This window comes from Lycium ferocissimum, chromosome 11, assembly GCF_029784015.1.
Source record: "Lycium ferocissimum isolate CSIRO_LF1 chromosome 11, AGI_CSIRO_Lferr_CH_V1, whole genome shotgun sequence".
Lineage (NCBI taxonomy): Eukaryota > Viridiplantae > Streptophyta > Magnoliopsida > Solanales > Solanaceae > Lycium > Lycium ferocissimum.
The window spans coordinates 21,839,941-21,853,092 of record NC_081352.1 but is presented as its reverse complement, the minus strand read 5'-3'; positions in this window follow the sequence as shown (position 1 = coordinate 21,853,092).

Sequence of the window (13,152 nt, the reverse complement as noted above, 5' to 3'; positions counted from 1 at the left end):
GTCCGTTTGGCCAAAAAACAACGAATGGGCAGATATTACAACCAAAGGACCAACGCTGTATACGAAAAACCCCAACGAAGGAAAGCTCGGACCAAATTGGGAGGGACCGTACAAGGTCATGGGAATAACGGGCAAAGGTTCTTACCAGCTCGAGGCAATGGACGGACAATAGGTGCCGAATAACTGGAACGTGGCGTACCTAAAGCGATACTATTGCTAAGGTATGAATTTAACCCCGAAAAATTGCTTGAATTTCTTGGTTTTAACCCCTGCAGGTAAGCCTATTATCCGGTTTGAACCGGACCGGTAACTGGTTAATAAACCGGCCGGTTTTTGATTTAAAAATCGGAACAGGCCACCGGTTTTAAAATGGAAACCGGACCGGTCCGGTTCGAAACTGTCCAAAACCTCTTTTTTTTTTTGTATAATATATATATATATATATATATATATATATATATTATAGTATTTATTAGTATATTGTAAGTATATATTACATATGTTATATAAGTTTATAAGTAAAGTTTATATATTTTGATTAATATATATACGTATATATTATATATATATATATATATATGTGTGTGTGTGTGTGTGTGTGTGTGTGTGTGTATGTTTAAGTTATATGTATACTTATAACTTATATATTATAACTTAAGTTATTTATAGCTTAAGTTTTTTCTAAGTTCATAAATCCGTATTTTATAAATTAAGTATATTTATATTATAAGTATATTCTTAGTATAATTTAGTTATTTTTCAAGTATATAACTTTCTAGTTTTTAATTTAAGTAGATGTATATTATAAGTATATTCTTAGTATATTTTAGGTATATTCCTAACTTAATATAAGTAAAAATATGAACACAAGTAAATAGAAGAAAGCTCAATGAGCCATATATTTTATTCATTCATGGATAGCATTTATTTGCAAGTTGTAGTTTTTTTTTAACTTGCAAATAATACATGAGTTGCAAAGAAATAGTAGAATAATAAAATCACCAATTGTCAATCATTTGGTTAATTTCCCCCATATCATATTCGGTCATAGAGATATCTTCAAAGTCTTCCATTTGGTCCGCTCCACTTACTATCAAATCTTCAATCTCTTCCTCTTTGCCTTCCACCGCTTCTAAGTTTTGGTTGCGTCGCTCCGATCTAATCCAATCGCAAATGCACACTAGTACTTGCAAGCTAAATCTGGATAATGAGTGTCTATGGTCTCCAATTTGTTGTCTTCCTTGGCTAAATGCACTCTCCAAAGCCACGGTTGATATTTGAACCGTAAGGATATCTCGAGCCATTCTTGAAAGTATCGAATGACTAGCCTTGTATTTCTTCCACCATGCTAAGATGTCTAAATCATCTAGTTCCTTGATATCCACATTTGGCTGCATCAAATAAAGGTGATATTCATCAAAGTTTGCATGAGAAGAAGGAGTTGGATGTGAATGTAAAACTTTTAAATGCGACAAACCCCACAAGCCCTTTTTGCTACTTTGAGAAGTAGTAGGGCGTGGAGCACGGGTGTAGCATTTTCTTCCAAATTAGAATAATGACTAAAAACTTTTCTAAACTCGGCATCAAAAGCGAGCTCGACTTCAGCTAAAGATGGTTCAACTCCCTCTTCAATTTCTAAAAATGTATAAATTTGATTAAACAATGCTCTAGTATAAGACATTTTTAAACAAGGATTTAAAAGAGAACTCAATATAAATAAAGTTGGGATGGGAAAAAAATACTTCTTAAATTTTATTGTCATATTAAAAATAGTCGCTTGATAACCGAATTTATATTTATACTCTTGTAAAACTCTAGCCATTTCCGCTAAGTAGGCTAAAATTCCTGTTATCGTGGGATAGAATTGTCTAGAAAAAGCAAGAGTTGCATTATAAAAATTTTGTAAGAGTTCAACACATTCCTTAACATCTTCCCAATCCGTAATATTTAACCAATCATCATTATTAATATTATATTTGTTGTGAACTTGTTGTATGGGAATCCTATACTCATATGCTTGTTGTAGCATAATGTAAGTGTAGTTCCACTTAGTCTCAATTTCTACTTGAATTTTCCTAGGTCTAAGGCTATTTTCCACACAAGAATTCTTAAAATCTCTCAGTTTTGCCCTATTAGCATTACAAAAATGAAACGCAACTGCATTTCTAACTTTTTGAATAGAATCTTCAAAACACTCAAGACAATCTTTAACAATTAAGTTTAAAATGTGACAACTACATCTCACATGAAAAATATTTTTTAGCGGAGGGTTTAATTCCCTTTTAAAGACCAACCGCCTTTGTATTATTAGAAGCATTATCTAAAGAAATACAAAGTGTTTTTCTATAAATGTTAAAAAATCTCATAATAGTAGACATTGAATCCGCTAAAAAATTTCCATCGTGACTACCTTACCTTTCATCATATAAAAAACCTATAATTCTTTTTGCATAACCCAATTATCATCAACCCAATAACATGTAATAGCAAAAAAATCTAACTTGTTAAGACAAAGACCCAAATCGGCGGTAAGAAAAACATTACAATTTAAAGAATTAAACACATGGCACAAATAAAATCTATATTTTTTATACAAGTCTATAACATCCGCTCTACAAATACTTCTAGGAATACCCTCAAATAACAGATTATAACAACGTTGAATGTAAGTAACAAATCCCAAACCCGAAGGAAAGGAAAATGGTAAGCGTAAACAATCATAAGCTACCATTTTAGCTATTTCTACACGCTCTTTTTTCTTGTCATACTTAAAAATTTTACCGGTTCATAGGTCTATCGTCATTTGAATACCCCCCACTTTTGAACCCGTTTGCTCTCCCCAAATATCCATATGTTTAAGTCTCATATGATTATTTAGTGTACCCGTTCCATCATCCTTACTAGTTCCTTGCCTAAAAGAAAATACTTGTCCGCATATGGTACATTTAGCTGTTTGGCTTTCGTTATCCTTAGTCATAAATTTTAAAATTTTAGCGGTTGGCTTTCGAGTTCTAGGCGGTTTGTCTTGTGTATGTGATTGTGCAGGACCTGTATCTCCTATGGGATTTTCGGGAGCTTGTGTTTCATCATCATCATCATCATCATCAATTTCATTAAAAGTGTCGGTATAATGTTGTTGCATTACCTCATGATCTAAAAGTGAATTATTTCCACCAACACCAAGACCTAAATTAGGTGTTTCGTTCACAAATGTTTCCTCATTAAACCCACCCCTAACAATACCATTACTACCGGCACCACGTCTAAATCTCTTCGCCATTATTAAATATAATTAATTTAAATCACACTCAAATAAATCACAAGAAAATAAATTGCAACAAATTAAATTGCTAGAATTAAATTGCGTAAATTAAATAGCGAAAAATAAAGATAGAGTTGGAGCAAAGGTACCAAATTGCCGGACTAATTTCCAACAAAGTGAAGGCGACTAGAATTGCAAATCCACCAAAGCTACTTCGGATTGTTGCAAAATCACCAACTCCACCAACAATATTTTAATTGCAAAATTAATAATTGAAACTAGAATAAGACTTTATAATATTTAATTGAGAGAAATTTAAAGTGGCTAATTGTTGCAAAGTAACTATAGTTGAGAGATTGAGAGAAAGAGAAGAGTGAATTGGTGTGGATTAAAATAGAAATGAAGAGGGGTTTATATAGGGCTGGGGGATGGGTTAAAGTGTTAAGAAAAAAGTTTAGGGGTTGTGGTGGTGGGGGGGGGGGGGGGGGCAAAATGGGGGTTTGGAACCGTTTGGCAACGATCATTTTTGCAAATAGACCGTTGACCAACGGTTCAGCCCATGTCCCAACGGCTACATTTTAATTTTTTTTTAATTCTGACCTGTTTAACCGGTCCGGTTCGGATTTAATCGGTTCCGGTTCCAAAAAAATCAAAACTGGACCTGTATGTATTAAACGGTTGATCGGAACTGGTAAACCGGTTCCACCGGTTCTGGTTTCGATTCAGGTTTTACCGGTCCGGTTAACCAAAACCTATTGACAGGCTTATCTGTAGGTGATGACACAATGACCCGAGATAGCAGACTCAAATCTGAAAACACATGTTGCACTCTTTTTTCCTTAGCCCAGTTTTGTCCCAACTTGGGTTTTCTGGCGACGTTTTTAATGAGGCAACGATGTACAGCGTGTTACTTAAAAATGTCGAAGGCTGGCTACAGGCCGGGACTGGAGACTCCCCGGTAACAATGAAAGTGTTTTTTCTCCTCATACTTCGAACATCAAACATTAGGGGGCTAGAGCACATGACCTCATGAGATGTGGACCGAACGTGTCGTGCCCGGATAGGCTATTTATAAGGGTCAAACGACCGAATGAGTCCTGCCCGGATAGGTTATTTGTAAGGCCAAACGACCGATTGAGTCGTGCCTAAGTAGGATGTGTTGCGAAGGCTAAACGACTAAATGAGTCGTGCCCTTAGGTTCTATGTATCAGTTCTGATTATGAAATGAGAAAAATTCTTCGGTTCCCATTTTCGTTTAAATATTTCAACTTTCCGTTTATAAAAATTTTGGTTCATCGAATCTGCTCGCTTCTCTTAAGGCTCGAAACAGAACAAAGTCTAAAAAAATTCGAACTCGATGCAAATAGAAAGGCTCCAAAACATATCGGCTAGAAATGCTTAATGCGCTGATTCGGAGACGTCCGGATTTGTGAATGTAAAATAGGGCCAAGCATTTAGAGCCAAAAACTTATATATATACCGGCAAAAAAATATGCCGAGACAATTTTTACATCGGCCGAAATCTGCCAAACCATTTACAAAATTACATCGGCTTAAAACATGCCGAACCCAAAACCATACAAAAAAAGAAGTTATTTTACTCCTCTCCCGAGGAGGCAAGTTCTTCAGAGTTTGAGGGGTCATCCCCGGAGCTTTCATCATTAATGGCCTTGTTCATTTTGGCTTCCATCTCTTCGGCCTGAGTGACCTTATCTCCAATGCCCTCGAGGTCTTGTTCCTGGATCTCACGGAGGGTGTGGACCCAATTCAACCACTTTGTGTGCTCGGCCTTGAGAATGGAACGGTTAGTGGTAGCTTGAACATCGGCAATGGCCTGCTCGTGGATACGACGATGAGCAACGAAGGATTGGTCCAGTTAAGTGGTCAGATCCCTCATGACCTTAGCCTGATCACTCACTGCCTTCTGGGCCGTTTTTAGAGGCTCACCCTACGCGGAGGTCTCGACCACTAACCTGCCAAATTCAGCTTTAAGGGTGTTAAGCTTCTGCCTAACATTGGAAATAGCAGCTGCCCGTTCCTCAAAGGCCTCAGAAGAAATCTCAGCCTCCATAACCAGCCTCTCTTTCTCCACCCGAAGGATGGTATACTTCTCACCTAAGGCCGCCAATTCATTTCCCACTCGGAGGTTCTCTTCCTAGCAATAGCAAGTTCGGTTATTGCCACCTCGAGTTCGGCTTTGGAGACGTCAAGATTAGCTTTAATAGCATTGATCTCAGCCTTAAGGATGGAGGCATTCTGGGACTCCGAGAGCCTTCTTTCAACATCACGCAGCAGGCTCTCGAACTTCTGAGTTTCACGGCCCTGAGCATCCAGTTGGTCCCAGGCATCATCCAGCTGACTCCGTAACTCAGCACACTTCCTCGAGCCCCGAAGAAACCCCTCGTATAGCAAGACCACGGCCTACATTTGAGAACATGTTAAATGGAAGGCATTAAATAAAAAATAGAAGGCATTATGGGGAATTTGCCAGTACATACCCGATTACTAGCATGCATGCTCTTGTTTAAGAGATATAGCCACGAAACATCGTCCATCTTTTCATGATCCTCCTGGAAGACTAAAGGACGAAGGTAGCTTGCCACACCAACCGGACGGGAGAAGAAGTGTGTGTCCTCCGGCACAAAAATAACGGCAGATCGCGTCCTTCTCGGGTCGACACTCAGAGAAGGAAACGTGCCCACAAGATGGGGCCGAGAATCCGATTCAAGATGTGCATAGGCCGTCGCCTGCCTTGGGGAATTGGCAGGTTAAAACCCGAAGGATCAGCCCTAGCGGCATCTACCGGGGGGACCTCACCCAACATACGCTCAAGATCCTCCCCATGCGGGGAAGAGGTCCCGGGCATATCTGCAATGTCCGCGACAGGTAACTGATCATCATCGATAGAAATGACATCGCCGAAAATCCTGATCGATCTCCTAGAGGGCTGTTAGAAGGCAACGTAGGGTAATCCCTACGGGAGGGTTACAGGTTGCATTTTTGTGCCGGTCATAGTAGGGCTAGCCGCGGGTGCAGATGGTGCAGTTTGGTGCACCCAGACGGCGATCATGAAATCTTAGTCGGGCACGGCTCTCAAAGTCCACAAAGGCTCACTTCGAACCGTCGCCGGTTTCTTTCTCTTAAGGGCCTTGGAAGACGAGGGCTGGGAAGATCTGCTCCGTTTCCTACTAGGAGCTACCTCGGCTATGAGCTGCTCAGAATCAGTCGGGTCGAACATCGAGCTTCCCCTCGGAGATGGGGGTGAAGGATCCCTTTGTTGGGTCTTGTCCCGTTTTAAACCTACAAATGTAACGAAGTTAAAAAAAAAAAAAAAAAACGAAGGGAAGAAAACGAATAAAACTCACCGTGATTTTTCACCACCCATATGACCTTCGACAAATCGCCCTAACATCGTAGCTCATGAGGGTACTGAGCCATGAGTCTTTCAAGCCAGACCTTGAGGTAGTCAATAACATGAGGAATCCACCTTCTGGCTGTAAGGCAAAGCGAATACATGAACAAAAACGTGAAAATAAACCGAAGAGATATTGAACATTAAGGTCGCTTACGTTGTTTGTTCCATTTCTCGGGGAAGGGACGATGGCCGGGAGGAATAATCTCCTTGATCTTGACGCAGACATACCGTACCAACCACCCCCGGTCCTTATCGTCGATGCTGGAAAGTATGGGATACTTTTCACGCTTTAGTAACTTCATTATTCCCCCGCGAAACAAGCGGGGTGAGTAAAGCCAGATCAGAAGATCAAGCGTAAATGGAGCATTGACCTCGTTGGGCAAAAACCGGATGCATGTAACTACATGCCAAACGTTTGGCCCAATTTGTCCGAGGCATAGTTGGTATGTTCGGCACATATCCAGAATGACCTCGTCAATTGGTGGGTTCAAATTGTACGTAAAGGGGAAGGTGTATACACTTGAATACCCCTCCACGTATATGGTCATGTCCTCATTGGGGCCCGGGATCACGATTTTTGAAGGGCCATACCACCACTCGCTGGCAGGTGGTTGTGTCGGATTTACATCCCAGCCGCAGTCAGCTCAAACTTGTGGTAGAAGCGCCTCGGTGATAGCCGAAGGATAACATCGGACGTCATAACCTCGGTCCGCGTTGTCTCCCATCGGGGGCTTTTTCAAAGAAAATTCTGAATCGAAGTTAAATGCCGATGGCATTACGTCATGTCCCCGGGGTTCATAGGGAACTGCTTCGGTATTTGCACCGGGAGCAGCACCAGTGGCATGAAAAGAATCGGACGAAGTGTTTTCATGTGATGAATGCCTAGAACTTGAGGCTATATTAACTTTGAAATAAGTTTGGGTATTGAACCGAATGAACTAATGGATGTAAAGAAGAGGAAGAACAAAAACAAAAACAAAAACAAAAACAAGAAATATATAGAGATCAGAAGGCTGTTTTTGAAGCTTTTCTGAAGAACTGGAACTTGTTCTTGAGATTTAAAGGTTGGATCATTGAATATTGGAGAGATTCGAGTTTGGAGAGGGGATCAAAGTTCAGAAGGAAAAAATGGGTGAAAGAGAAGTGAGCCAAGTATATATATATATATATAGTGGGAATGAAAACGCTTCCCATTCGTCACCTTCCACACGACCAGTCGTTGGTCGACACGTATCGCCAAACGACCAATCGGGAACCGACGCGTCCTTCGTGTCAGTGAAATGACATGATGCGAAGTTTGGGTTTCCCGCGCATTCCCAATGAATCGCATTTAAGTCTAGCCTCCGAAAGAAGAATTAAGTTCGAAAATGAAAAAAGAGAAAAGACATCATTTCCCCCCCAAACTTGGCACGAAAACTCACTGTAGCAACTAAACTTAACTAGTAATTATTTACCCCCCTAAACAACTTATACATCAATTATTTTGAACCTTACGTGGCCCATACCAGTTGAGAGGTGGGTGTTGTTCACCACTCGCCGTCTGATAGGTCCACGTCATTAATTTTTTTTTTTTTTAATTCCTCGAAATTTATTTTATTATTTCTTTAGTTTCTCCCTTCTTTTTCCTTTTTTCCCTATTTTCTTTTCTTTTCCACATCCATCCATGGCAGATCTTCACTTTAATGGCAAATTCAAGTTTCCTCCATTAAAGACGCACAACGAGCTTCATCATCATCACTTCTCCTTCACTCCACAATCCATAAATTAACAACATCAAACCATACCAAACATCATATACTTCTCTCCAAAACGTTATCATTTTTCACCCATTATTACTATTATTAGCAAACCCATTTCTTCCATAACCATTTTAGTGGCTCTTCCTCAAAATTAAAGACCATCCCATTTGAAGGACAAACTGTGCAATTTCTTTATTTTTTTGTTGTTGCTACTGCCCCCGTCCCTCCGCCCCCACTCACCCCTCCTCTCCCTCTCCTTCTTCCCCATCGTTTCAAGCTTAGTACAGCAATTCAAGTGAGTCTTTTGCTTTATGTGCTTTGTAACTGAAGATATGAAGCTTCAAAGGACGAATTGTAATAAAAAGTGAAGAAACAAGTGATTTAGATAAGTGGGTATTGTTTAAATTGGAAAATTTTCAGAAATTGGGTTTGAACAACAACAACATACCCAAAGTTGTATTCTTTCTTAGTGGTAATAAAGTAAAGGTGAAGGAATCGCAATGGCATTAAAATCCAGATTTCGATTCTTCAATGCCATTAACGTTAACTTATTTTGTTCTTCAATGGCATTATCGTTAACTTATTTTGCTATTCAATGGCATTAACATTAACTTATTGTATCTGCTCTCTTCAATTTATCTAGAAAAAGAAAGGAAAAAAAAATAAAAAAAGAAGAAGAAAGAAGATGAGGATCGAGAGCAATTATAGGGGGAGGATGGGGAAGAAGGAGTTAGAAGAACGGGAAAGGGAAAAGAATAAGAAAGACAAGGAAAAAAGTTAATTTAAAATAGAAAATAAAATATTAAGAAAATCTTAATATATCATCCAATTAGAAGATGACATCTGTACAGTTGGGACCACTTTTAGTGTTATTTTTTTCATCCCACGCGCTTTTAAGAAATTGGGTACACTTTCTTGCCACGTCACCCATTAAGGGGGGTAAATAATTACCAGTTAAGTTGTTTAGGGGGGTAAATAATTACCAGTTAAGTTTAGTTGCTAAAGTGAGTTTTGCTGCCAAGTTCCAGGGGGAAATGATGTCTTTTCTCAAAATAAAAATTGAGCTACAAATAAATTCAAAAGAAAGGTTCCATTAAACATCCAAATAGGAAAATTGACATCGGTCCGAAAGACTATACAAAGGAAATCAACAAATCTACGTCGGCATAAATGACCGTATAGAACTAGAACTATCAGTCGAAATGACCGAACAAAGTAAAATCTTAAAATCCCGAGCTCTATGCCTCATCAATCTTGGGTGATCGTTGTTCCCTGATAAAGCTACTTTAAGCCGATCATTCTTCGCTCGAAGTCAGGCAATCTCCTCGAGAAAATTCTCCGGTGTTTGAGCTGGAGGAGCATCAGTCGGGGTCGCGGCAGCCTCCTCTTCGGCATCATCGTCGATCTCCACGATCGGTACCGGACCTTCCCTAGAGGATCTCGTTTGGGAAATCCGGTGAGATTTAACTCTAGCACCAATTCCTGAACCGCCCACTGATGCCTCCGGTGTGCCCTCCTCTTCGCACCTAGCCGAACCGCTTACTTCCTTCGGTTGTGTCCTTGGATCTTACTTGGGCAGCCCTTGCCTTCGAAGCTTTCTTCACCGGAAGCCCACACATAGGAGGAACAAGATTAGGTTTTAAAAAAAAAAAGTGATGGTAGCAAAGAATTGAGATTTACCATGGTTCTTGCCCTTCCATCCGATCGGGCCCAAATCTCTCCAGGAGTGGCCTACGTGTTCAACAGCACCCAGCACAGCGGTTAACCATTCAAATATCCTGGGCAAGAGCTTGGGTTCAACAGCAATGGGTTCGGGATTTCACTCCTCCGGTAAAGGATCGGGGTTGGCATGTTGCAATTGGGTCGTTCTCATGACGACGAACCGATGCAACCATCCTCGATCATAGTCCTCCTTGGGGTTGACCAGGCCCCGTGGGATCAGATGTATAATGCCTCCACGAATAACCCGAGGTATGTAAATATGGATTAAGTGGTCCAAGGTAAATAGGACTCCGGCTATATCGGCTAGAAACTGAATGCAATAAACGAGTCGCCATACTTGAGGAGCGATTTGTCCTATGCATATCCGATAACGTCGGCACATATCTTCGACCACTTGAGGAACCAGAAGTGTGAACCCGTTGGCAAATGGGTAAGTATATACGAGAGAATGACCTGGGATGTGGTGATCAATCTGTATCCCCTGCCCGGAAGGCAAAATCTCAACACCGCTGCCTGTCACACTCTCTCCTAACCCTAGGGATTGTGTCCTCAGTGACAAAGGATGCAAAGTTCCTCACATGATCGTAGTGATGGCCGACCTTGCAATCATCCTCAAAATTGAACCCAGCCAGAGAAATTTCAGCCGCTTGAAGCTCGAGGTCTGTCATGATAGGAGGTTCGGGAGTTGGTGGTAAAGGTTCAGTGGGAGATATTGTAGGAGAATTCGGGGAATGAGCAGCGTCAGTTAATAGTGGGGGAGAAGACATCCTAAGTATAACAAGAACAGGATTTTCAGAATATGTGAAAAAGTGATGTTGAGCATGGCTTTATATAATGAAGGGGTTGAAGTTGAAGAGACTTCTAGTAACGATAGAATACAGAAGGCCAAAGGATTCTGACGAAATACACGTTACTAAAGCATGAAACGGCGCAACATTTGTTATGTTCGGACTCATGACGGGTGGTTATTCGATCGTTGTGAAGTATTGTTGTGGAGAACGAGGTCTCTTCAATCCATTTCCCGATTCCATTCTCTACTTCAAAAAATGGAGGGACTATCTGTGTACGGTGAGAACTTGGGAAAAGTTCTCCCCGATTCAGTAACGGTTCGTAAAAGAGAACCTTAGGTGTGTCCATTTTAGTTAGTCCGTGAAGTTGCGCCCGTGGTATACTCGAGGGGATAAGTCCAAATCAACGGAAGGTTATCCTCCACTGATTCACCGCCGAGGATCACGCCATCAACGGGCGTGTCCGACAATATCGGAACCATTTCACCCACCTGGGGGTTCGTGTCTCCTAGTTTTAGTAGGGCACTAACACTATATAAAAGCATGTATCAGCCCCATTAGAGGGCATCACAATCTTTATATCAGATATATTTCACTTGCTAAGAGAAAGACTCATCTTCGTTTTAAGCCAGTTTTCTATTAAGTTTAATCTTCGTTCAAGCTTGTTATTATCACATTGCTGTTCATTTTAACGGTCCGAGGAAGGAACTACTCCCAGTCGGACCCATTAGGCACAGTCGGAACAAGAAGTTTCTCCCCGTCGGACCCACCATTCCATACTCAGGCTCATTTATTTTATGCTTATCCTTTACTGTTGTTCGTTAATTTTGTATTTGTTAATAAGTTCAGTCGCATATCCTTTAAACCACGTACAAATTCGATTGTTGCTCTCTGAGGGTAAACAATTATATTTATGTTCTATTTGTAAAAGATATATACCATTGGGACAGGGTACACGCGCAACATGCGTAGGAAGACTCCAACGGCCATGCGTGAAGAACTGATTAATACGGAGTAATTTTGTCCTTGATGAAGAGGAGGCCGTCCGATTTGCATTTGGGTGACTATTTCAGAATTTTGTGGAGTACTTAATTCGTGTAAGTATTGTTTTTTGTTTTAAAATCAGCATGTTCTTGCATGAATGTTTTATTTTTCAAAGTCAAATATGAATCAAACCGAGAGATAAATCGAGTTGCGTTGACGTTGTCAATCTATATTAACCAAATTCACATGAAGGACCTCCGTTTGGCGGACAACGTTAATGCCTTTTAAGCTCCTTTTTTATCATTAAGGTCAATAGCTATTTTTGAACATATTATTTTTTCTCATCGTTTTATATTAATTGACACAACGTACACGTGCAAAGCACAAAATCATTTGGGATTTTAAGATCAACTAAAATTTTGGCTATTAATTTTTTTCCTTATTTGAAGTTTTGAACTATGTAAAAATTCCTACTATTAAGAAATTTAAAATCGACTGAATATTTGATTGTTAAATCTTTCTTGTTTGAATTGTGTATAAAACCTAATATTTTAGACTTTAAAATTAACTAAAACTTTACCTTAAATAATTCTTTCCATAGTTTAATCAAAAGCTGGAAACTATATTCCATTATGGAGAATAACGTTACATACCGAAAGACAACTAGGAATATTAGTCCATTTCGGCACCAAGTTTAATGCCATATGGCATACTTAATTATTTATTGTGGAATACTAACGTCCTCCATTGTTGGAGATTCATTTGTCCATCGAATACAAAAAAATTCTCGAAATTGTTGAAGTAAAGTTATAATACAGTCAATGATATAAAACTAGAATGGAAAACAACAATTACACATTGGATCTATATTTACAATTTTTTGTATATAATAGCACAAAATCTCTTAGAGATATGTCGTCCACATTTTTTTTTTTTTACTTTTGAAAAATGAATTTGATATTGGACAAAATCATCATTTAAATTTCCCCCTAATATTAATAAGGAGTTTTAAATCAATCAAATTATGTGCATTAAATATTTATTATTTGAACCATATAAAATCCTAATATAAAATATCTTGTTTAAATCCTTTTCGGAATTGTATTATGTAACTTAACAGCTTTGTGAACGAAAAGTAATACCAAAAATGAATAAATTCACAGAAAACAAGAAGCTATTACTTGCTATAGGTTTGAATTTTTGTCATAGAATCATGATAACCACTTAATTTTATATAATTTT